The sequence below is a fragment of the Marmota monax genome, unplaced genomic scaffold (assembly GCF_021218885.2).
Source record: "Marmota monax isolate L192 unplaced genomic scaffold, Marmota_monax_Labrador192_F-V1.1 WCK01_AAM20220418_F8-fsc00318, whole genome shotgun sequence".
NCBI lineage: Eukaryota > Metazoa > Chordata > Mammalia > Rodentia > Sciuridae > Marmota > Marmota monax.
Window position 1 is genome coordinate 882,072 of NW_026692274.1, and position 25,326 is coordinate 907,397.

A 25,326-nucleotide genomic window follows, 5' to 3' on the forward strand; every position below is an offset into this window, starting at 1 on the left:
CCTCACAGAGATTTCCAACAGAAATCCACATCAAGAACAATTTTTCAAAGACACTTGGAGAGAAACCTCAGTCAGAGACAACAAACTGAGAAGACGGACCTCCCATAAAGAACTCATATCCATTTTCAAAGGCTGTGCAGCCACACAAGAACAGGTCTTTTGCAGTGAATATGAAAGCTCTTACCAAAGTGGAAACACAGGAAGGAGATTTTTGCTGAATCTACCTCCTTGGAATGCCCACATATTTCTGTATTTGAAGGTCATTTTTATTCTGAAAAAGGGTTAGTTTCCACATACAAATCTGTAAAATCATTTCCTAAGGATCTGTAAATCCTTTTGTAATTTTTCATTAGCTTGAGTACTGACCCACAATTTAGTGAATCACAAACTTCAAAAATGAGTAAACTTTTGCCAACATCTCATAACACATAACAAAAGGTTTTGGTGGTGCTGGGAATGCAAATCAGCACAAATGAGAGAGTATATGGAGGACTTGTAGGTCTCCGGAGGTCTCCGCATGAGGGCTTTGGAAGTCTTATTGCTGGTCTTGTTGGTGGCTCTGTGGAAGTCTCTGATGGGGACTCCGGAGGGTGTCCCTGTCACTGGCCTGATTGTCTTTCTTGGAGAAGTGCACCAGAATTTACAGTCAGATGAGACCTGCTCATATTAGGCAAATGTCCTGCCACTGATCTATATCCAAATTCCTGATAGGATAAATAAAGGTTTTATTTGTATAAATTTAGTAATCAACCATCAAGATGGCATATAGGACAGCATTTTTTGTTTTTTGGGGGATAGGTCTTGGACTCAAAATTGCTGAATTTTTACATTGGAAAAATGATGAAGTGGGTGCTCAGAAAAAGCACTTGGGGGCAAGATGATCCAGTAGACATACAACTGACTTGTTGTCATTCATCGTCATCTGCACAAAGGATTGTGCAGGTGCAGCATTTTATGAATTATATAATGTCTTTTTAAAAATGAAACAAGCCATGCTATCAAACATGAAACTTTTCAGAACCAAGACATTAAACTACAAATCCTAAAGTTTCAATAATATAATGCCCTCAAGTTATACTAAACACTGTGACCCTAGGCTGTGAAATGGTACATCGTGACCAGTCCCAAACCATAGCAGAGTGTGGGCAACCCAGGGGTTGGTAAGCTGTTCTCCTTGAGTCTTCTGTGGAAATTGTTTTCACAATCCAGAAGGGCCCCGAAGTGGTGCTGAGCGGTTTCACTTTACTTGTTTCCCATTCCCCAAGGCCAATAATGATGTAAAAATATTAAATGGAAAATTTTAAAAATATGTTTTCAACAACTTTATTTTAGTATATAGATTCTATATAATTATTAGTTACTGTTGTTAATCTGTTGCCTAACTTATGACAAACTCTATCATAGATATGTATATATATATATATATATATATATATATATATATATATATATGCAATTATACATATGGAATATCACTGGAAGATTTTACTTTAGAACATGTAAGCAATTCTAGGTAAAGAGAAGCCCACTCATGTCTAATATAGTGGCTTGACGAGAAGGCAGGAGTGTTAAAATATTGGACAAAATTAAAATCAGATCAGTATTGAGTCCTGGATACCATGGCATGCCAGTTTAAGCTTGGTAATATAAGAAAAATTTTCTTCCACTACATTACTTCAAAGGTTGAGAGAAATTATTCAAGCAATATTGCAGTTTGACCCAAGGCAGCATCTGAAGTTGTTAGTACTTGTCACTTAAGTATGACAAGTTGAGAAACAGAAGTATTTCACTTTTGATTTCAAAAGCAATTTCTTGGACACATCACTAGATACAGACAATGTGGTGAAATAAAGCCTACCCCAGTCAATCCACTGGATATTACCTTCCTTACCCTTATGCAATAGGGATATTGGTGTTTCACACAGTGTTATTTCTAGTAGAAGGTTGGTCAGATACACTTGACAAGGTGAACCAGATGTCATTCAGCGAATGTTTGGAAATATTGAAACTTGTTCTCAGACATGACCATCAAATTATATATTTCATGGGACTATGATACTGTCTTCATTGATGCCTCAATACAAAAAAGGGTGGGGGGAAAAACTGGAAATTTGTAAATTTTAGAAAATGACAATTTGTGCTCTCTGGAGCAGAAATCTATCATGTTTATTTTCATTGCATCAGGGTCACATTATCCCTGTCAATCATCCTAAGGATATTTGCAGTGTTCACATTCTTCCTCAGTAAGTACTCTATGAAAATGATGAGTAATTTTTTTGGTTAGGTTTTTCAATGAGGCCTTATGATTTCAGAAGTCTTAGTCCATAGAAACCTGCTCCATTCTTCAGAGCTCTAGGAGAAGCAGAAAATCATGGCAGAAGAGTGTAACAAAGGGAAATGGCTCACATCTGATTAGGAAGCAAAGAGAGATATACTCCACTCTCCCTATTTTTAGATCTTCATTCTCCTTCCTGCTTTATTCAATTTTTAGAAATTATTTTGAAATCTTTTTAATTTAAGGAAGAATCCTAGAGAAAGTATATCCTTGGTATAATTCTAGTAACTATACAATTAACTTGGATTTTACTTTTTTTACATTCCCGGTTCGTTTCAGTTTCATTATCCACAGCAGCAAAGGAGGGGCATTGTTTTGCAGTAGTCATTATGACACTTTCATCTCCAATAATTTATGGCAGCCTTTCAGCTGCGCCTTGTTTTTCATGACCTTGAACTTTTGATGAGTACCCATGAGTTAACTGTAGAGTGCTGTATGTAGAATTTGGGCGAAGAAGAGTATAGAGGTGAGGAGATCTTTTTATCACAACATATGGGGAAGAAGAGGTATCACTGAAGAAATTAACCACAACTACTTGGTCAAGTATGGGGTGATGGTCAGCATCTCCTGGGGGGTTCTTCCTGCCAAGGAGGGTGTAAGCCACAAGAAAAATTAAAGTCTAGAATAATTAGTGAAGAACAAAAGACCAAGACCCAGAAATATATTTTTAAAAGTGGAGCCCCTAATAGATTTAGTCCACATGGGTGCTGGAGCTAGACAAAAGAAGATGCTCCAATGGTTTATTAAAGGGCTACAGTAAAGGCAGGGATAAGAATTAAAGGGCATAGTTTTGCTTTATGAAGTCTTGCAGTCAGGTTGATCGACATCTTGGCAGATCTTCCCCCATTTCAGAGGGGCTGTGTAGTTCCAGTAACTCATGTTATCTCCAGTGCTGTGTGGGACCTTGGCAGAGATTAAATAGGGTCTACAATCAGTCAGGGTAGTCAACTAGAGGAAATGTCTACAGGTGATTCCCAGACACCAGGTTCTCCTATTCAGTAGTTTTTAATGTGTGGTGGGCCCACTCGCATCCCATAGATGGCTAGCAACACTCAGGGGCATGGCTGCTAGGTTTAACTCCTACAAAGTATTACTTTTCTCCTTCCATGTTGTGTATATTAAAATTGAGCTGTGCAGACATGCTGGCATTTTAGAGGAGGCCAATTAAACCCACCTCCTGGAAGTAGAATAGCAGTGAATTTGTGGATATACTTTAACAGCACTATAGTAAACGGTTAGCAATACTTTGAAACTTTGCAAATATGCATTAATAAAGATCTATCAGTGGATTTCACCAGGAGCAACTATTACTATCATATTCTGAAGGTAATTTTCGATTTTGTTCACTTTTCCTATAAGTTATTTGAAATTCTTCCATGGGAAAGATTTGCTTCTTCTTATTCAACAATATATATTAGTATGATCTCATATTAATATTTCATGTTAGATTGTGTAGACTATCACATTATATATTTGGCCTCTCAGATTTTTTCAGCTTTGGCAATTGGTGCTTTTTCAAGTCAGCTGAAGGAGAATCCTTGTTGATCTAATCCTCACCAGCATTGGATATTTTTATGTATTTTTTTCATTTTAATAAAGGTATCCTCATGTTCTATTAAGATTCTTTTATTTTCTTAATAATAATTAAGTTACCCACAATGTTTTTATCTTTACTTTATATTTGTATATCTTCTTTTGAGATATTCAGCATTAATCTCACAAATTGTTACATATTTTGAGTGTCTTTTGGATTTTCTACATATTCATTGTTCAGCAAATACAATTTTTTCATAATTGTAATATGTATAAATGCTTTCTATTTATTAGTCCTGTCTTATTACACTAGAAAATTTTCAGTATAATATTGGATGGGGTGTCATTTTTCCTGTCAGAAAAATAAATCATTCTATATATGGTAATGGAAAAACATCACAATTATGGATGTAGACATTATGAATATCTTAGGTCTGGGAATGTAAATCAGTGGTAAAGAACTTGCCTTGCCTACATGAGGCCCTAGGTTTAATCCCCATCTTTGCAAAAACAAAAACACAAATGAAATATTAGGGAAAGGAAATTCTATTTTATTCCTAATTTGCTGAGACTATTTATCAAAAATGAATGTTAAAATTTCAGAAAAATTTTTCAGTTCAACAATGGGTGACTTTGGATTCACAATTCCATTCTTTTCAATGTTTTTCTGTGTTGTCTGCACTGGTCTTGAACTCCTGAGCCTCTGCCTCAGCCTCCTGCATAGCTGAAACAAAAGAATTGTGCCAGTATGTCTGGCAACAAATTCAATTTCTTAATTAATAAAATATATTTTTAAAAAATATATATGTATATTTAAGAATTCTATTAGTATGTCGGTCCCAAGAAATTATTTTGCTTTTTTTTCATATCATCTCTTCAATTTGTGTGTATGGGTCTTTTAGTACTAGTTTATTATACACTTAATAATGATGAAATATTTATTGATAGTTACTCTTTTAATTCTGCTATTGGTAATGTGTACTCTTTCTCTTCTTCAGTCTGGCTAAAGATACATCAATTTTATTGATTTTTTCCAAAAAGTAATCTTCTAATTACATTGATTATTTGTATTTTTTCAGGTTTTGATTTCATTCCTGATTATTATTTTTCTCTCTCTTCAGTTTGCTTTGTATTGAATTCCATCTTCTTTTTCTAGATTCTAAGGAGGAAACTCAACCTCCTGATGTGCCATCATTGTTTATGAACATCCATCTTTAATGCTATGCTTTTCTCTTTAGGCACTTTCTTGCTGCATCCCAGAAACTTTTATAATAATTGTTTTGTTAATTTATCATTTTCAAAACAATAGTTTACTGTGACCTTTTAAAATCATGGTGACTCACCTTTCATAATAGTAAAGGAGTTAGTCCTACAAGAAGACATAAATGCATATGCACCCAACAAAATCTTTTAAAATGATTAGGTGCATTGGCACACACCTGAAATCCCAGTGGCTTGCAAGGTTTAGATGGGAGTCTGGCAAGTTCAAAGCCAGCCTCTGAAACAATTGAAACAATAAGATGCTAAGAAACTGAGCAAGTCTCTGTCTCTAAATAAAATAATAAAAAAATAAGACTGGGGAAGTTGCTCAGTGGTTGAGTGCCCCTGAGTTTAATCCCCAATACCAAAAAAAAAAAAATGTAGCAACTAAAAGCTGAAAATCAGAAAGGAAAAGAGCAAAAGGAGATGTAAATATGCCACATTAACAATGATAAAGCAATTAAACAGAAAAAATCAACAAGGATGTGAATTATTTAAATGACACCATAAAAATTTGATGATATATACTTAAGTAACTATACACAACAGGAGAACATATTATTTTGAAATAAACATCAAACATTCATCAAGAAGGCACAATTATTCTGGGCAATTAAACAAACAATAACAGAATTTTAAGAATAGAAACCAGGCAAAGTATATTTTTGAATCATGATGAAATCAACAAAAATTTGTCTGGACAACCTCAAAATTATGGAAATGCAGTTACATTTCTAAGTAACCAATGGAAGGAGAGGTCTTAAGTTAAAAATTATTTTGAATAAAGTCAAATAATATTGAAAATCAGAAAACACAAATAAAGGTTACCAATGGTCAAAGAATAAAGCAGCATATATTAGAAAATGTGAATTGAAAGGTAATGAGGAACGGGACAGAATAGAGCAGAAATCATGAAGTAGAAAATAAAACCAATACTTCTACAAGAAATATTATAAAATTAACTAACCAGTGGCATTTCAAATTTTTTTTCTATAATCTGCCAACCTTCTATTAAGGGATGTAGTAAATGTGGGTCAGAAAAAAGAAAATCCTGCCTCTCATGCCCGCCCTCCATATATGGTATTCACAAAATTCTGCATGTGCCCCTCATCTCAGTCTTCTTTCTAATTCAAAATATGCATTTGAGAAGGAAGTGATGGACAGAACACATGAAAATGATGCAATCAAATATTACCAGGCTTATAAACATGTGTTAGAATGTTTTATCCATTCAAAGTAATTAGGCTTGTAGTTAGAAATCTAATTATTTTCTTTTACACTAAAGGGAAGACATTACACACCTAAAGACATTTTCTAAGCTCACGAGCCTATGCACAAATAATTTTTCCTTAATTCTTTTTTCAGATAATTAAAAAATTATCTCCAGTCATTATGTCACTTAACATCATGAATACCACTACTACCACAAACAACAAAAGAAAACATATCAGAATAGTAACAAGGCTTATATGTATTAAAAATCATATTTTTCAAACCTGATAACTAATGTTATTGAAAACAGTATTGTTTTTAGACTGAAAACTTACCTTTCTGAAGTCACTTGCCTAATGGAAAAAAAGGAAGAAAAAAAGATGTCTATTTGTATCAACAAATAGAATATTGTTAATTAAATGAAAAAGACAGATCATTTATTTTGCAATTTGATGTTGTATTTTACAATAGAAAAATTGAGATGGTAATGGTCTAAAATGTAAGAAACAGGAACTCTTGGATCTTCTGATAGCTATAACCTTCCTCACATTAGAGAGTTTTGATTATACATGCTGCAGAATGAAAAGAATCACAATACACTATACTGTGCACATAAAACACCTCACTTACAGACATACACATGCATGTATAAATATACATGTAAACATAAACCAAATATGCCTATTAATCTACACATATAGACATAAACACACATATGTATCTAACTACACCCCTAAATACTCACCAGTCATAACATTTATACACATTTGTTCAAAAACACCTGCTTGCACACATGTATGTCCAAGAATACAAACACACATCTACACACAAACATTCACATACTGGCAAGTAAACCATTGAACCCAAGGTGTCTCTAGCAGTGAGCTACATCCCAGCCTTTTTTGTTTTGAGATGGGGTCTCAGTAAGTTTCTGAGATGTGCATTACTCCTACCATAACTCCCAGGGTGGCTGGGATCATAGGCATGCACCACCCCACTCAGCTTGATTTTTTACAGTGTAAATTTTATTATCTCCAAGACATAATATTGATCACAAATGTGCACCCTTTAAAACAGTAACAACAACAACAGAAAAAAAAAAAAAAAAACAGCAACAACACACATGGAGAAATCCTTGCAACTAAACACAGTGGACAGATAGACAACTGTCACAGTGTCTTAAGGTCTAGGAATCTGGACATACTGCCCACAGGCTTGAGGAGACATCTTCAGGTTTAAGGCAAAGGGAAGCCTACAAAAGGCACAACTGCTGGCTACCCCTGGAAGAACTTCTTAGTTATTTCGTCCTTGGGGGATACACTTAATTGTCTCTCCTCCTTCCTAATCCCACACTGTGACTCAGTAGATAGGCCAGCTGCTGGAGGGAAGGAGTAAGAACAGACAGTGACATTACTAGGGGAACCTTCTCTCTCAGGTTCTGTAGAAGTCCAGGGATAGTGGCCAAGTTTCCCCTGGCAGACACAGTGCTGCAATAATAGGAAGCTATCCCACAGAGGCAGCAGGTTGGTGCCACGGACAGGGAGGACAGAAGGGAGAGCCCTTGCTCAGGTGACTTACTGGCTTCCTTAGGCCTCAAGCCCAGGTGCCATATCTTCTGTTTGCAAGAACAGGACAACTGGGGGAAGTAACACCTAAAACACTTGTAGCAGGAAAATTATGGAAAAGAGCAACTGCAAAGGACAAGGTAGACTGCTTGTTGTATTTGCCTCTAGAGAGATGCATTGGTCCATAGCAACTGAGAAGGGAGTGGGGTGGGGAATGGAAAGAAGAAAAGCAGGGTCCTCTAATTCCATTAACCTCAAAGTCTGAGTCCTGAGGACTGTGTGAATACATTCCCCTAAGGTGGAACGGATCTCACTCAACCCTCTTTCCTCGAAAAAGTATCTGGTTTGCCATTTCTCCCCACAGTAGAGACTCTGCTCTCAGTAGAGGACTGAGGATCACCAGAGCACAGGTACTGTGGGAAGCTCAGACTTGTAAAGCCTAAATCAAAAAAGGGCTCCTACACACCCACTCTGAGCTTTTCTCCACAAAGGGGCACTGTGTGTAGACAGGTTTGTTTCCACAGGGTTAGAGGAGTTAGAATTCAAGTATACAAAAGAATAACCAAGGCCCACCAAAAGTGAAAGGCCAGCCCTTTTTACATTTGGTTGATGCATTCTCAATTATCTGGGATGCAGGGGAGAGTCAAAAGGGAACCCAGAGGGGCTAGCAAACCAGAAGAATGAACTTGTTTCATTTAAAGGCAGAAATAATAGCAAGCCGGTCTTTAAATCAAACATTTTAGGAAACAAAACAAACAAACAGACACTTAAATTTCCCAGGAAAAAAATGAAGAAGAGCAAGACTTGGACTTCTGAATCTATCCTCAGAAGCATGGATTATCTGGGTCTCTGCTCCCCTGAGCACAGACAGCTCAAGTGAAGAGTGGAGGTGCGAAGAGGTCATCTGTCAGCAGAGCCTGTCCTCAGAGGAAGAGGGCTCCCCCTCCTTCAGGTGCTTGCTGGTAGTGCCATCCTATACCTTTGAAGCCCCCAGGTTGGTAGATAGCCAGTTGAATTTCTTTTCCCTCCTGAGATCTCATCTCCCCTGTTTTCTCTATGATGTTAGAGTTCAAATATTCATAAAGTCATGTTAACTGGAACCCCTGCTTAAAACCTCAGGTGGAGGGGGCTTGATGGTGACTGGCTGGGGAGTCCTCCAGGGTGTGGAGGGCTTTGGCAGCACCTGTTGCTAGGCAGGGTTATAGCAGGTCATTCCTCCATATACCTGTGATGGAGCCTGTGTATTAGGATATAGAAGAAGAGGTGGTGGGGGAGGCAGTGCTCCTGGAGCATAAGGGTACCTGAGATTACCAAAGTTCATGACTCCTAGAGCAGAAAAGTAAGTAGGAACAAGCAACTGCTGGAGACATGGACACTAGTGGTGGATAGAGGCCTGGATTGGGCAGAGCTGCTGGTGTCTGGTGGGGATGTAAACCTGGGTGGGGACGATGAATTCCTGGCTGTATAATCATGCCCTGTGGGGGCAGTGGGGCAGGACTGTCACCATGGGTATAGATTGGTCTCTGGAACTGCAGTGGATCATATTAATGTCTGCTGAGTGACGAGCATGATAGCTTCATACCAGAGATCCTAAACATAGAAGTTAACTAGTGAGATCAAAATAAGGACACAAACTCAATTCCTTTTTCTTGCCCAGCTCAGAGATGGCCCTTCCTGGCTCCTGCCTCCAGCCACCTGATGTGGTAGCGAGTTTTACACAAGAGACCAGCAGGAGAGAGGAAAAACACGCCAGAGAGTGGGCTTTTATTGGGGAACAAAAAACTTTAAGGGAAAATTCCATCCAATGAAGGTCGAGGGGGACAGCATTCCAAGGTCAGGGTCAGTGATTGGTCTCAGGGTCAATGGTCAGTCACACCCCCACTCAGATAGGCTCTCACACCTAAAAATGGTGGGGATAAGCTCTAACACAGCTGGCCAGATCGCCTCACACCCAGTCAGGGAGGTACCCAATCATGTGTGAGAACGGCTTCCCACTGTAATGTCCCTCCATGATACTGATATGCACAGGATGGGCAGGAGGCTCTGGCACAGGTCTCTGCCACTAGGATGAATAGTGTTTGGCCCAACCACCCTGGACACCCATTTCTTCCATCCAATTAAACTGAGGTGGAGGTCCTGCTCCCATGTGTATGTGGTTCAGCACACCTCGAAGCTCCCGTGGTTGTAGGAATGTGGGTTGTCCTGGACTCCACTTCTGTTCTGCTACACTTAGTTGTGCCACATCTTGCTCTAGTCCACCTCCATCAGAATCTACTGGAACTTCCCATTTCCTAGTCTTAGTAGACGGAGGAGGGGTGGTTTCTGAGACTGGAGGTGCTGAGATCAGCCCTTGAGGTGGAGGGGGAACCTCCTCAGCATCTTTGACTGCATCTCCAGCTTTGGTTCAGGTTCTTCTTGCCAGGAAATAAGATTTCTTCTCAATAGGCCTGTCAGGGGCTGGTGGTTCAGTGTCAGGAGCAACACCTGGTGTCTCTGCAACTGCCTCGTCTTTCTCAGGACTGCCAAGCACTAGAGCATTTGCTTCTGGGGATGGATCCCTCACAGAAATCTGCTCCTGGTGCCATGATCAGTAATTAGTCTCATGCTTAACAGTCTCACTGGACTGGCCACCATGCTGCCTGCCAGCCTTCACAGGCCTAAAACCAGTAGACCTACCTTGAAGCCCCCAGAACGAGAGTAATTCCTGGGTGCAGACATGCGGCCAGTACATTTTGCATTCCTGTTAATAAATGTCCTTGGTGGTAGGGTACCCCAGGACCCTGAGGGCGATGGGGCTTGTTTGTATGCTCACAAATCCAGTTTGGATCTCTTTCGGGAGGACTCCCAAATCGGGATTTCCGGATTCTTCGGGGTTTGATGTCATCAGGGTCGGGACCTGAGCGGATATCATAGACATAAAGAGCAATAAGCTCCTGTTGGAACTTTGGAGCCTGCTCATCTTTGCGGAACTTGTCATGCTCCCAACCACCCTCATCCTTCCATAGCTTTTGCTGACGCCCCTTGGGTCTGATATCCTCCTCCTGAGTTTGTCCTCGAAGATCGTGCTCAAAAAAGAGTCCTTTCCGGGGTGTATGCTGGATTCTTCCCATCTTCATCATCATCCAAATGCTTAGGGCCCTTTTTACCCACTTTGTTCTCCACAGGCTCTGTGCTCTCCTGTCCATCCCCAATTTGCCTCTCTCCAATCACGGAGCCTTTGGTGTCAGGCTTTTCTTCTCCCTTCTCTTCTTTGGCTAAAGATTTTGCAGCATCATTACCTTCTGATTTCAGTTCCACTTTGGAGTTTTCTTCTTCGCTGTATTCCCCTTCTTCAGCTTCTGAGTCTTCCGCACTTTCACAGTCAGAGATAACAGCATCATCTTCCATGCCATCTTCACTCTCACACTGGGACTCCTCAGCGCTCTTGGCGCTCCAGCTCTCCACCAGCTGCAGATGGAGGGCCTCGCCAGGGCCATGGCGCTGGGAAGGCAGAGAGTCTCTGCTGCTTCCTCCAGTATTCCTCTGCAGCTCCTGCCTCCTGACACTAGGGAGCTGCCACTGTTGGAGCCCAAAGCACCAGATTCTTCGTCCTGCTAAGCGCGCTGCCGCCGCTGGTCCACCATCTTATGGAGAATGGCCAGCACCGGCCAGCTCCTTATGCACCATGCCTGCTGCAGAGGCTACTTGAATTTTTTTTTTCAAATTAGAGTGGCCTATATTTTAAATTATTATCTGAAACAATAATGACAAAGATATATACACCAGTTTATCAGTGGTAATCAGAAAAAAATATTTTTTATAATTTTTGACAAAATACTACCCAGTGATTTTTTTAAGTAATTATTGATGAGAGCAAAAATTTATCTTCAAGGATGTATCTTAGCTCTTATATAATAAAAGAAAATCCTCCCTCAAAATGAGGAATATTGTGTCATGATTACTGAAAGGATTAGTTAAATTATGGTAAATCTGAAAAATACCATTGTAGAATGCATGACAGGGAAGACATTTATATTATTTGAAGGGGAAAAAACATGTTAGGAAATAATATATAGTGTTTCATTGCATTAAAGTCATTGGTGTGTTTATATGCATATATGTATGTGGACAATAACTGAACACACATATAAAAATATAAAATAAAGACTTGAAATATAAAAGTCATTTTCATTGTAGGAACTAAGCCTAATGTTGGTGTGGGTATTTTGGGTCCATAAAAAAACATAAAGATTTTAACCCAGACTTGAAAGAATAAAACAACAAAACATTAGGAATCATGGGTAGTATTGATGATAGTACTTGGCTCATATTCTCTTATAGCAAGGTTATGTGCATATTTCTTTGTATCTTAGTCCCTAAGATGCAGTCCCTAATAGAATAAAGTAATTAGTTACTTTTATGTTGGAATAATATAAAATTAATTATATATATATATATATATATATATATATATATATATATATATATATATATATATATATATTATTTGCCTTTTTTTACATAAATTTTATTTCTTCCTGTGTCTTCTCCATTAATCCGTGTGTCTTTGTATATATTTAGAGGGACACTTGAAATGATGTTTACCAAACATTTATACTTTATTTTCTGGGCTTAGAATGTTTGTTAATTTCTTGTTTGTACTCTTTTGTGTAGGTTGGATATTTTTAAAAAAGCATATCTTATTTTTATAAAGTAATCTTTTGTAAAGACATTTGCATCATTATCCAAGAAAGGCCAAGGGGGCCCCAAATCAGCAATAATGCCATCAACTGAATGAGAAATTCTTGGTCTTAAGATAACGTAGTATGTTTAAAACTTTGCAAATTTTTAATTATTTAAAATTAGCTTTTTGAAAAGATAAGTCTTTCCAGAAAAGTAGGTGGTTGGCTAGATGGATAAAATGTTGGAAAGAATTATAGCACAATTTGAAGTCTTTCCAATGGGTTCTTGTAGCTAGCTACATGATAGTACCTTTTATTCTGAATTACTTTCTTTCAAAAAATCACCAACATATCTGTTTATATTTTTCCAGTATCTATCCATGTTTTCTTAACCTGTGAGAAAATTCCCACAATTTTTATTGTATGGAATACTAAGAAGCCAATAGATATTGTGAAGACCCATTGAACATATGAAAGCCTAAAAGCAACTACTACTGATGTAGAAGATATTATGCTTCCCATATCAACTTGCTTCATTGCTTATTTTTAGCTTTTGAAATTTACTTTCAAATGTTCTATTATAAACTCTTGACATAGAATAAATTCTTATAGGTGTAATGGAGATAAATGATAATAGTATTTAATTTTGAAGATTTTGGAATCTGACTAGTATCAACACTGTCCAGATAATTTCATTTTTATTAAGCTCCAGTTTCCTCACCTGCTTGAAATATCAGCCTGAGAAAATTGTTACCTTGAGATGACATAATGCATTAATACACTTTGTGATATGTTAATTAAACACAACAAAATAGATGAAAACCATCTTAAACACATAGAGATTTTTAAGGTTAATGCAGTGAGAGCACTAGATATAGGCAGTCCAGAATCAGTATAGCAGCTCAATAACACCAACTGAGACTGGATTCATCTCTCTTCTCTCCTTTCCTTAAGCATTTTTACTTGTAGTCATAGGATTGATGCTTTTTCCAGCATAAAGTAGAAGGTGAAATACTCAGAACAAAGATGTCTTTTTCCAAATGAGACTTGGCTTTTTTATTGATGAAACAACCTCTCTAAAATCATGTGTCCATTTGATTGGTTAGGCCACTCTAGTTACAAGGGAATCTGAGAAGTCAAATACTTTTTATTTTCATGTTAAAATCCTGTAGACCAGAGCATATTTTTTTTAGTTTTCTTTTTTTTAAATTTTTTATTGTTGGTTGTTCAAAACATTAAATAATTCTTGATATATCATATTTCACACTTTGATTCAAGTGGGTTATGAACTCCCCTTTTTACCCCATATACAGATTGCAGAATCACATCAGTTACACATCCATTGATTTACATATTGCCATACTAGTGTCTGTTGTGTTCTGCTGCCTTTCCTATCCTATACTATCCCCCCTCCCCTCCCCTCTTCTCTCTCTACCCTCTCTACTGTCATTCATTTCTCCCCCTTGTATTATTTTTCCCTTTCCCCTCACTTCCTCTTGTATGTACTTTTGTATAACCCTGAGGGTCTCCTTCCATTTCCATGCAATTTCCCTTCTCTCTTCCTTTCCCTCCCACCTCTCATCCCTGTTTAATGTTAATCTTCTTCTCATGCTCATGGTCCCTACTCTGTTCTTAGTTACTCTCCTTATATCAAAGAAGACATTTGGCATTTGTTTTTTAGGGATTGGCTAGCTTCACTTAGCATAATCTGCTCTAATGCCATCCATTTCCCTGCAAATTCTATGATTTTGTCATTTTTTAATGCAGAGTAATACTCCATTGTGTAATGGAGTGCTCCATTGCTAACAGTGCTTTACATCAGCCTCAAATACAAAAAAAAATGCAACATTTTTTTTTATCCATTCATCTATTGAAGGGCATCTAGGTTGGTTCCACAGTCTTGCTATTGTGAATTGTGCTGCTATGAACATCGATGTAGCAGTGTCCCTGTAGCATGCTCTTTTTAGGTCTTTAGGGAATAGACCAAGAAGGGGAATAGCTGGGTCAAATGGTGGCTCCATTCCCAGCTTTCCAAGAAATCTCCATACTGCTTTCCAAATTGGCTGCACCAATTTGCAGTCCCACCAGCAATGTACAAGTGTACCCTTTTCCCCACATCCTCACCAGCACTTGTTGTTGTTTGACTTCATAATGGCTGCCAATCTTACTGGAGTGAGATGGTATCTTAGGGTGGTTTTGATTTGCATTTCTCTGACTGCTAGAGATGGGACTAGGCATATTGTCACCTTGATATTAATTGGGGTATTCTAGGAAGAGCAGGAGAATGAATGTTGAGTAGGCAGATAACACTATCTGCCACTCTACTGTATATAAAATCTAATCAATAACTAATAACTTTACCAATTAAGGTTTTTAACGTCATTCTTGTACTGTCAGTCATAAAAATCATACTTTTTTCCCTATCTCCTACATCAGAGAAAACCATAATCCTTTGACATGATGTCATAATTCTTCATGTAAAAGTATTAAGCTACTTTCTAGGGGCTGCATAAAAGTCTTCTCTTGGGCTCCAAACTAAATTCACAATTATTCCATTATGAATGATGCCATCGAGATCTTCTTTATAGATTGTGTTTTTGTCCTATTTGGAAGATTTCCTTATTAAAAATGGGAACATTTCTGTGATTCTTCATGTTTCTTCAAAATAATCCTACCTAGTTTTAAAAGCTTCCATCATTATATGAGTGTTGTTCTACTCAGTGTCTTTAAGTATTGGGAGATATGTTTTTCTTTAGGTTTGATAGATTTCATGTCCTAATAAGGTAAACCAGCAGTATTTCATCATTTTAATTTGCTTATTTGAGTAACTATAAAGATATAATATGCTTCACTTATTTAATAATTGTGTCCCCATACTAAGCATTATTTGTTTTCTATAGTGGTTTTTTTTTTTTTTTTTTTTTTTTTTGGCATGTTTAGATAATGTGATAGGAGAAAATTCAGAGACTCACTATGATCTTTTTCCAAATTCTGTTAGGACAGTTGTAGAGCATGTTGAAATTTCATATGCTTTTAATTTTCTCTGCCAGATATCTAGTTTTAGACATTCTTTCTCCTGAGGCCTTAGAAGCCATTAAAGGATTCACCTTAATTAATAAGATGAAAACAAAGTGGTAGAGGGGAAATTTTCCAAATAGAGAACTGTGTTAGGGTAGCAGCTAAGGTCAAATGTTCTACTACAGATTAACTCCTGACTCATTCCTAATGTTTTGTTATAAAAAGTTCCAACCTGTAGTACAGACATTCAAAATCATTCTTGGTATTTTTCTCTCATATTACTATACTCATAAAGCAGAATATGTTAACTTTAAAAAAGATTGTTTTTCAAATACAGGTGTTGGCTTCTCTTGCCTTCTATAAAGAACTCCTTAGGGGAGAGAATTGCTAACAGTGCTTTACATCAGCCTCACATACAAATAGAAGTAGTATCATACAACCTCATCTTGGTAGAGCATGGACCAAAGTAGTAGTAAAGGAACAGGACAAGGAAGCTTTATTTTCCAGCTCCTGAAGTAAATCTATAGATTACATGTTGTAGTGCTCCAAATATAAACATACTTATTCAAATGAAAGCAAAAGGAAGTTGTACAGGGTCAGAGTTAACTGGTTACTTCTAAAGAAAGAGTTGGGTGAACTGGGAAACTGCTTCCTTATATTAATGAATATAATTGAAAGTTCAATTTTTCCATTGTGCTTTAATAAATTTAAATAATATAATCTGCATTCAATAATCATTTAATCTGATTGATATAACTTAATTGGCCACCACCTTTGATTTGCTTTGAATGTATGGAAGCAATTTTTAGTATTTTGCTTGTCTTCATATAAAATATAAAATACCAACAATATGGAATTCTTGGGCTTGCTACCTTAATGCCTTCAATTAGGAAGTGTAAGGTTTCTTGAAGTTTGTCAGGGTTTTTAGCCCCCATCTCCTCCTGACCAGTGGGAGAATCAGGAAAACACGCCCCAACCAAGAGGAGCCAAGAAAGATAAAGGTCGACTGGCAGCCCACCCCAGCCCTCCCTCCTGGGAGGACAATCAGAGGTGCCAGGGAGAACAGTCAAAGCAGGATCTCATTTAATAAGGAAGTACAAACAGCTTATATACTGCACAGGAGACAATCAGAATAAAGGTCAGAGTGGTAGAGCAAGTTCAGTGTACACCCATCCCATAGTCTGTAAGGAAAGGCAGAAGCTGTCCACGAGGGTAGAAGAGTCCTGAACCTATCCTTAGGTGGTTCTCTTCCTTCATCACCTCCCACAGTACCACCTCCTGGCTGATCACCAGGAGCTGTTCCAGCAACAAGTGCAGCCTCAAGACAAGGAAGCAGGAATCCACACCCTACAGAAGTTCTTATAATCCAGTCCATTTACCTACTTACTTTAGAATTGGTCTAAATGTTATTAATGATTATCCTTTTGAATGAGTGAGTCTTCTCATCACTAAACTTTTAGGATTATCTTTTAAAAATTGAAATACTCTGTTTAGGGGATATTTTTATTTTTTGTTTTTCAACACTTGGTTACTTATGCCTAAACAAAATCATAAATCTTGTCTATCAGAATGATCCTGGAAAGAATAATGTATGTCCATAAGTTGAGGATATGATTGCTCATAATAATAATATTGTAAGTTAAGATATTATTTAAATGTTAAAATACATGCTGTGTCCAAATCACCAAAGTCAGTTCTTCATATTCTTGTTTCTCTGTCATAATTTGTTAAGCAGAATGCCATATTCTTAATTAATAAACTTTGTTTTGATTTTGATTGATTTTTTTCCTTAAGATTCTCTAGTAGTAATCTGTAGTACTTCATTCTATTGAAATACTTTTAATGGATAGAAATGGTTTTGGTTTTAGATGATCCTGCAGTCCAAAGTACTCTTACGTCTTCAGAACAAAAGGCATGATTAAATTTCATCAAAGACATATTCTGAAGAGAAAATCAGTGATGTAGGAGTGCTGCCTCTTACTGTTACTCAGAGATTGCAACAAAAGAATAACATCAAAAGATTTGCGTTTTAATAAACAATTTCAGCAATGTCTATTATTAAAACTACATGGTTGAATTTCTTAATTTTAAGAATTTCATTTGAAGAAACTGAAAACTTAGGTGATGGCCAAACCTGTGTTTTCAATGTACTTTTGGCTTTACCTTAAAACTATCTTCTGGAAAAACAATGATAGATCATTGCCTAACTAACTGGTGGTCTTTTAAATAAAGTTTGTTTCCATGCAATTTCCCTTCTCTCTCCCTTTCCCTCCCACCTCTCATCCCTGTTTAATGTTAATCTTCTTCTCATGCTCATGGTCCCTACTCTGTTCTTAGTTACTCTCATTATATCAAAGAAGGCATTTGGCATTTGTTTTTTAGGGATTGGCTAGCTTCACTTAGCATAATCTGCTCTAATGCCATCCATTTCCCTGCAAATTCTATGATTTTGTCATTTTATAATGCAGAGTAATACTCCATTGTGTATAAATGCCACATTTTTTTATCCATTCATCTATTGAAGGGCATCTAGGTTGGTTCCACAGTCTTGCTATTGTGAATTGTGCTGCTATGAACATCGATGTAGCAGTGTCCCTGTAGCATGCTCTTTTTAGGTCTTTAGGGAATAGACCAAGAAGGGGAATAGCTGGGTCAAATGGTGGCTTCATTCCCAGCTTTCCAAGAAATCTCCATACTGCTTTCCAAATTGGCTGCACCAATTTGCAGTCCCACCAGCAATATACAAGTGTACCCTTTTCCCCACATCCTCACCAGCACTTGTTGTTGTTTGACTTCATAATGGCTGCCAATCTTGCTGGAGTGAGATGGTATCTTAGGGTGGTTTTGATTTGCATTTCTCTGACAGCTAGAGATGGTGAGCATTTTTTCATGTACTTGTTGATTGACTGTATGTCCTCCTCTGAGAAGTGTCTGTTCAGGTCCTTGGCCCATTTGTTGATTGGGTTGTTTGTTTTCTTATTGTCTAATTTTTTGAAATGGAAGGAGACCCTCAGGGTTATACAAAAGTACATAGAAGAGGAAGTAAGGGGAAAGGGAAAAATAATACAAGGAGGAGAAATGAATTACAGTAGAGGGGGGTAGAGAGAGAAGAGGGGAGGGGAGGAGAGGGGGGATAGTAGAGGATAGGAAAGGCAGCAGAACACAACAGACACTAGTATGGCAATATGTAAATCAATGGATGTGTAACTGATGTAATTCTGCAATCTGTATATGGGGTAAAAATGGGAGTTCATAACCCACTTGAATCAAAGTGTGAAATATGATATATCAAGAAATTTGTAATGTTTTTAACAACCAACAATAAAAAATTAAAATAAATAAATAAATAAATAAAGTTTGTTGAATTTGGTTTCCCTTTGTGTACCTTTTTAGTTTCTCTGTCTCTTCTCATTCTGTAGATTCATATCCAGGACATACAAGTGACAAAGATGGGAAGAGTCTTATATCTCGTTACAGGACAGATTCAGATGATTAGATTATCAGGTGCTCCTGTTCAGCCAGTGGTTTCTGTCACATATAAAATTAAGCATTGTATTATAAGTAACTCATTTTCAAACTAACTTGTAGATACTGAATTTCTGTGAGATATCTACTATATTATATCTAACACATGCTGTGTAGGAACATTGTAAAAATACCTGTATACCTCCACTTAAGTTTTGTTCAACAAAATGTGAAAATACCATTCATTTGGAGAACAGTATAAAAGTCAACCTCCCACCCCTGGTGTTGGGCAGTACAAGGACCCCTATGTGAAGATACTCAAGGTCTTTAGTCTGTTTGTTGTATTTCCATCACAAGGTACACCATGCACGCTGATTTCAATACATAGTGTCATCTTATTCTTTAAACAGATAATATTCATTTAAAAGCGCATTTAAAAATTTTTTCCATTGAACTTTTTATATTGACTTTGCTGCCCAGGTTGCATTAAGTACATTAAGAAACAGTTTTCTTGGAGAAATGTTATTACTATTAATTGTGTTGGAACCCTCTCTATTTGACTATGGCACCAGTCATCAGATGTTACTGATTCATAATTGCTCCATATAAAATAAGGCCAAAGAATATATACATACCATCCCTTTAAAATAGTTAAATGTATTCTCTAGTATGTGAAAACTGTTTAAGCATTTTGATTATCCTTTTCTTGTTTGTAAGTGGACTGATATACTTATTTCTGAACTTTAAAAAATGTAAATATTTTTAAGCCTCTGGGTATTTAAGTGTCCAGTTTTTAAGAACATTTGACTATAAAACTGAAATAAAATTTAAATTTATGGTGTGCTTTTTATTTATTTTAAGAATTTGTGGTGGTTTGCTGGAGATAATGGCCAAACTAAACAATTGTCTCTAAAATTATTCTGATAGTTATTATTGAGCTAGTATTAAGTCAATCATTTTGATTGCTAAAATTGGGTGGGGGTTATATTTACACCCAGTTGCTATGGAATCAGGCCTTCCTCCTTAAATCTTTTAAGTATACCTTTTAGGTATGCTTAAAAGAGTTAAATATGATGAAGCCCTTCATGATCTGAGTAATCATTGCTGAAAATGTCATAGTATAGACATTCAGTGGTTATAAATTCACAATATTTCAGAATCAGATCATAATGGCAAATTTTCTTTATCAGAATTGAAGTATGCACCCTAATACCTGATTGATAGAAGTATGTTCATCTGTATTTGAACTGTAGCTTCATTGTTTTTTAATAAACTGACTGCTTTGCAGGGCAATGTCATATTCATTTATTTTTGAGACTTATACAGGTTTGTGAACCTACTTCCCCAAGAAAAATAGTTTATCTTTTCATGTGTACTTTACACCTAATTTGGAAGTAATAATGTTACTTCTGTTTATTTTGGCAAGACCTGAAAAGAAAACATTCATTTTCCAAATTATAAAATTGGGACATCTCTCTATTTCTGGAGCTCCTGTGGATCTTGAAATAAAGAAGTTGTACTGATGAAGAGTTCATTTCGGTTTTTTGTTTTGTTTTGTTTTGTTTTGAGTAGTCTAAATAAGTCTGTCAGGATTTTCCTTCAAATCTCCAGGTAAACTCAGTAGAATTTCAGGGCTTTGTAGACTATGCTAAATGAACATGTTTATGCATATAGCTGGGTTTAAATTTTAAAGTTCTAGTCGATTATGAAGAAAAATATTTTTTTTAGATAAATGTAAATCTGGAGAACATTGTATCATGTTTTACTTATGACATGTCAGAGGAAATGAATCGTTCATAGACTAGATTCTGAACAGTCAAAGTCCTATTGACTGCCTTAAATTTGAAAAAAAAAATCACCATATATTGGTACACAATTATTTTAACACTTAAAATTTTTGAATAGTATAATGATCCTACACCCATCTACCTTGTACCTGCTGCTGATCACTTAAATACCTTTTTTCTATTTTACAGAAAACATGAATTCAGACCATGGGTTGTCCTTTAAAGTTAATGCATCTAATTTGAATTTTTGCTTCAATGTTTGTTGTAGTCCAACTTGTTTATTGTTTTCCAGGGTATAATGATTTTATATTTGATTATTTGGCAGAATGGGAATCTATTAATGATCTTATGTTTTTGCTGTAACCCAGGTATATATCATTTTGTCTTTTATAAAACTGTACTAATATGCAGAAAGAATAAAAATGCTAGTAGTTTTGTCAGTTAAAATAATAAAAGATAAATTAATCCCTATCCCAAATTTTAGGAAATATTTTAAATATAGATACTAAGATTTTTTTGATTCTCCCTATGATTAGATTTCACTTCTTGTCTTTGAAACATCTCTTCTGCTTTCTATAAAATTTTCACAGCATTAGTTTATTTAATTTTATTACTGAAATGTCTATTATATTTAAAAATTTTTGTTTAGATGAAAAACCATTAGAATAAAAACAATAATTGCAGCTGTTTCTTAAACACTAGAGAACCAACTGTACAGAAAATTCTGAGAAAGGGAATACATTGCAGGAAAAATAATAGCCTGTTTTAAAGACCTGTTTATGGCTTTAATAATAATTTTGGTAATAGATTAAAAATCATGCTGAAATCGGATTTATGCTAAGTTGGATCATTACTGATAATGATATGAGAAATATGAAAATGATAGATTATATTAAAAATATAAATAAAAGTTGATTTTAATAAGTCTTTAAATGTTTCATTTTATGTAAAATAAAAATTTAATACACTGGTTATATATGAGTTACTGAATTTGGGGTGACTTTTGGGCAGCAGTGATTAAATATTATAGCCTAATTTTTCTAGGCCATTAGGATGCCAGTTCATCCTAATTAACTGAAGTGGTGTGCTTGAACCATCATTACTTTAATTTCTCATGACTACTAATGCCAGATTTTACTTTCTTGGAATTACTACAGTGATAAATGCTTATCTCAAAAAATCCTACCTACTGGTGCATCTTCCTGCTGGGTAGGGGAGGTGGGAAGAAAACCACTGTATTGACTACTAAGCCTGCCCTTCTCTCACTGATTTTTACTCATTTTTGAATTTATTTTATTTACTTCTAGCTCCACTTTATAGATACTTCAAAACCCCCAAATATCAAATATTTTGTGTATGGCTTTCCAAGAAGTAGATGCCTAGAGAATACTCAGAACTCTATATTCATTTGTACAAAGAATCTACATTCACTTACAGAGGATTCCTAAAGAAAAGACATTTGTATATCTTATCTATGGAATCTAGTTCAGTCTGAATTCCCTGGCACTTAGGGAGAATGCTGGCTGTGTTGCCAAAGGATTTCCAAAAATTAAATCTGAAAGCAGACCTTGTGATAGATGGAATCTCTTTGAAAAAAGCCTTTGGAATTTTTGAATCTTTGTAGAATTTTTTTATTAATGCACAGGCACACAGAGTCCTTAATTTGCATATTTTTAGCTCTGATTAACATCAAACATGTCACACTGTCCTGACGCCAATGAATTGATTTGGTGCTTTTATTCCATTAACTGCTGAGTGGTAAGACTTGTCTTACTTAGTTTCTTGGCAGATTGTACAAATCATTACTGGAATTAGGAAAGTAATTTGAAAAAGCATTGATATGTAGTTTTAGCAGTAATAAGAATGAAATGAGGCAGACCTGGCCCATGTGGCTCCGGGTCACTGTCCTGAGTCTGGCCGGGAGGTGCTGGGGACCATCGCTTGGCATCTCGCACGACCCAGGCAGCAGGTGGGCACCGTGGCCCAGATCTCCATCTATCTGGTCAAGTCCTCCAAGGGGGTATAGGTCAACAAGGCTGAGTGCGCCACCATGGGACTGCGCTGTGGCCACTTGTGAGACAGGTTTTGGCTGGTGATTAAGGAAGATGGATACGTGGTCACTGCCTGGCAGGAGCCTTGTCTTGTGCTGGTCTCCATCACTTATGAGAGCAACTGCCTGATCCTCTAGGCTCCCGACATGGAACAGCTGGTTTTGCCTGTCAAGCAGCCTTCTTCAAACCCACTCCATGACTGCAGGCTATTTGGCCTTGACATTAAAGGCAGAGATTGTGGGTCTCAGGCCGCGTAGTGGTTCACCAACTACTTGAAAACAGAAGCAAACAGATTGGTTTAATTTGAAACAATCATGAAGGGAAGAGCATCAAAGAAAATTTTCCTTTTTGTACAGAATTACCAGGTGGCTTATCCAGACTGAAGCCCAATCGTGGAAATAGTACCTTTTTAAAAGATATTCAAGTTTTTGTTGATTTTATGATGAATCAGGAATAAAAACAATGAAATTAAGCAGTAAAATGGCCCTGTTTAAATTTAAAGGCAGAAGATTTTTTTTAGTAGATGCCAGTCATCAGAATGGAAGCAGGTTTCAGTGAAAATTGAACTGGAAGAGAATAATGATATAGAATAGGATGTAAATAATGGATGCAGAGTAGAATTAACACTGGGAATATCATTGTGTTTTCAAGAGAATGATCAAAACAATATCATCTATGAAGAGTAAATCTTCCTAACATTTTAATGTTGCAGATTGTGCAACTGTTGCTTCATCATGGTGGAAACCCATTTCAAGCTAATAAGCACGGGGAGCATCCAGTGGATGAAGAAGGAACAGAGGAATTGGAATTGTTGCTAAAAAGAGAGGGGCCTTTGACTGATCATGGTGAAAGTTATACTGGTTGATTTTAGATAATTTTTATTCAGCTGTTAAACATTTGGTACCTCATTCTGGATTGATTTTGTAATACATAAAGTTTAAATACTGTAGAATAATGCTTGAATAGGATCATAGTGCTTTTCACCCTCTTTCTGTATTTTCTCCACAAAATTGCTGAACCATTCGTTTATTACATTCAAGCATATTGTAGATCCTGTCCTGATGCATAGCTGCTCCCCTGACTTCTTTTTAGTCTATTGTGTATTATGGCCCTAAAAACCAAATCCTGTCTTTTTCTGACATTAATGAGTCATCTTCAAGATGGACATTGTTGTAGGATAAACGTAATTTCCTTATAAACGTGTTTTTTTTTTTTTAAAGGAAGAGCCAAAAGAATACAATAATTTTTTTTATATTATCTGAAGAAAATCTGTGTATAGATAGAAAAGGTTTAATCATATTTCAGACAAAAATCAATGAGAAAGAATTCTAAGCCATGCACTGTAATGCCAGCAGCTCACAAGACTGAGACAAGAAGATGGAGAGTTCAAAGCCAGCATCAACCAAAGCGAGGTACTAAGCAACTCAGTGAGACACTGTCTCTAAATAAAATGCATACCAGGCCTGGGATGTGGCTCAGTGATCTAGTATCCCTAGTTCAATCCCCTGTTCCAAAAAAAAAAAGAAAAGAAAAACTTAAAGAATTAATGTATGCAACTAGATGTTACTTAATTGCATCTCAGACATTTTGAGAATGCAACAAAAAAGCATCTATAGTTGGAAGCACAAAAGTTCTACTTTTTATTTTGGATGATACAACTTTAGTTTTCACCTGTTAGGACACCTAAAAGAACCCATCTTCTGAATAATACATCTTTATTGCTTTGCTGAACAGAACTTAGTTGTAAATATAGTCCCAACTCATTACAAGGTGATGCGAAATTATGATAAGTAGAATAAGAAGGTTCAGACATAAGAGATTCAGCAGTGATCACTTAGCACAAAAGAAATATTTAAATAATAGCTCTAGATATCAAATTGAGTATAAATGTAAGATCACATAAGAAAAATAAAAACAATCGAATTTAAATATCAAGTTAAAAATTTTGAGAAAAGATAAAACTAAAGTTTTAGTAAAATTGTGTTTCAAATACGGAAGGATTTTTAATGACTTATTCTATGATGTTTGAATAAGTATAGTTACAAATGCTTTTGAAATTGAAAATACAAGAACTATCATAATTAACATTAAAGAAAAATTAAAGTTCAACAATATTCCATGGCAGAAAGTTGACAATTTTGTGGTAATAAAGGACATATAACTCAAAGCTGAGATTAAATTGTGTTGCCTTCTTAAGCACTGAGTAGTACTGTTCAAAATATGTAAAACATGAAGTTGTCAGAAATGTAAGTTAAAACTGACAGGAATATAGTCCTACTTGGAATCTGCAGCAGTTTTTCCAGTATATAATGGATATCTCAAAGTTTAGACAGTGTGTACATAACCATTTGTACTTATAGGATGAGACAAAACAGTGCTAGAGTGGTAGAAGTTTGTAGCTATCATTAAACTTTAAAAAGAAAGAAAATAAATGAAGAT

At 36.3% G+C, this 25,326-nt stretch overlaps 3 pseudogenes; 1 reads left to right on the forward strand and 2 right to left on the reverse strand.

The window, feature by feature from the left end:
* LOC124089781 (atrophin-1-like) overlaps positions 1-25,326 on the reverse strand; it is a 281,107-nt pseudogene that overhangs the window by 37,419 nt on the left and 218,362 nt on the right.
* On the reverse strand, positions 8,912-11,528 carry LOC124089820 (protein CASC3-like; annotated as a pseudogene).
* Positions 12,182-23,270, forward strand: LOC124089813 (mitochondrial amidoxime reducing component 2-like; annotated as a pseudogene).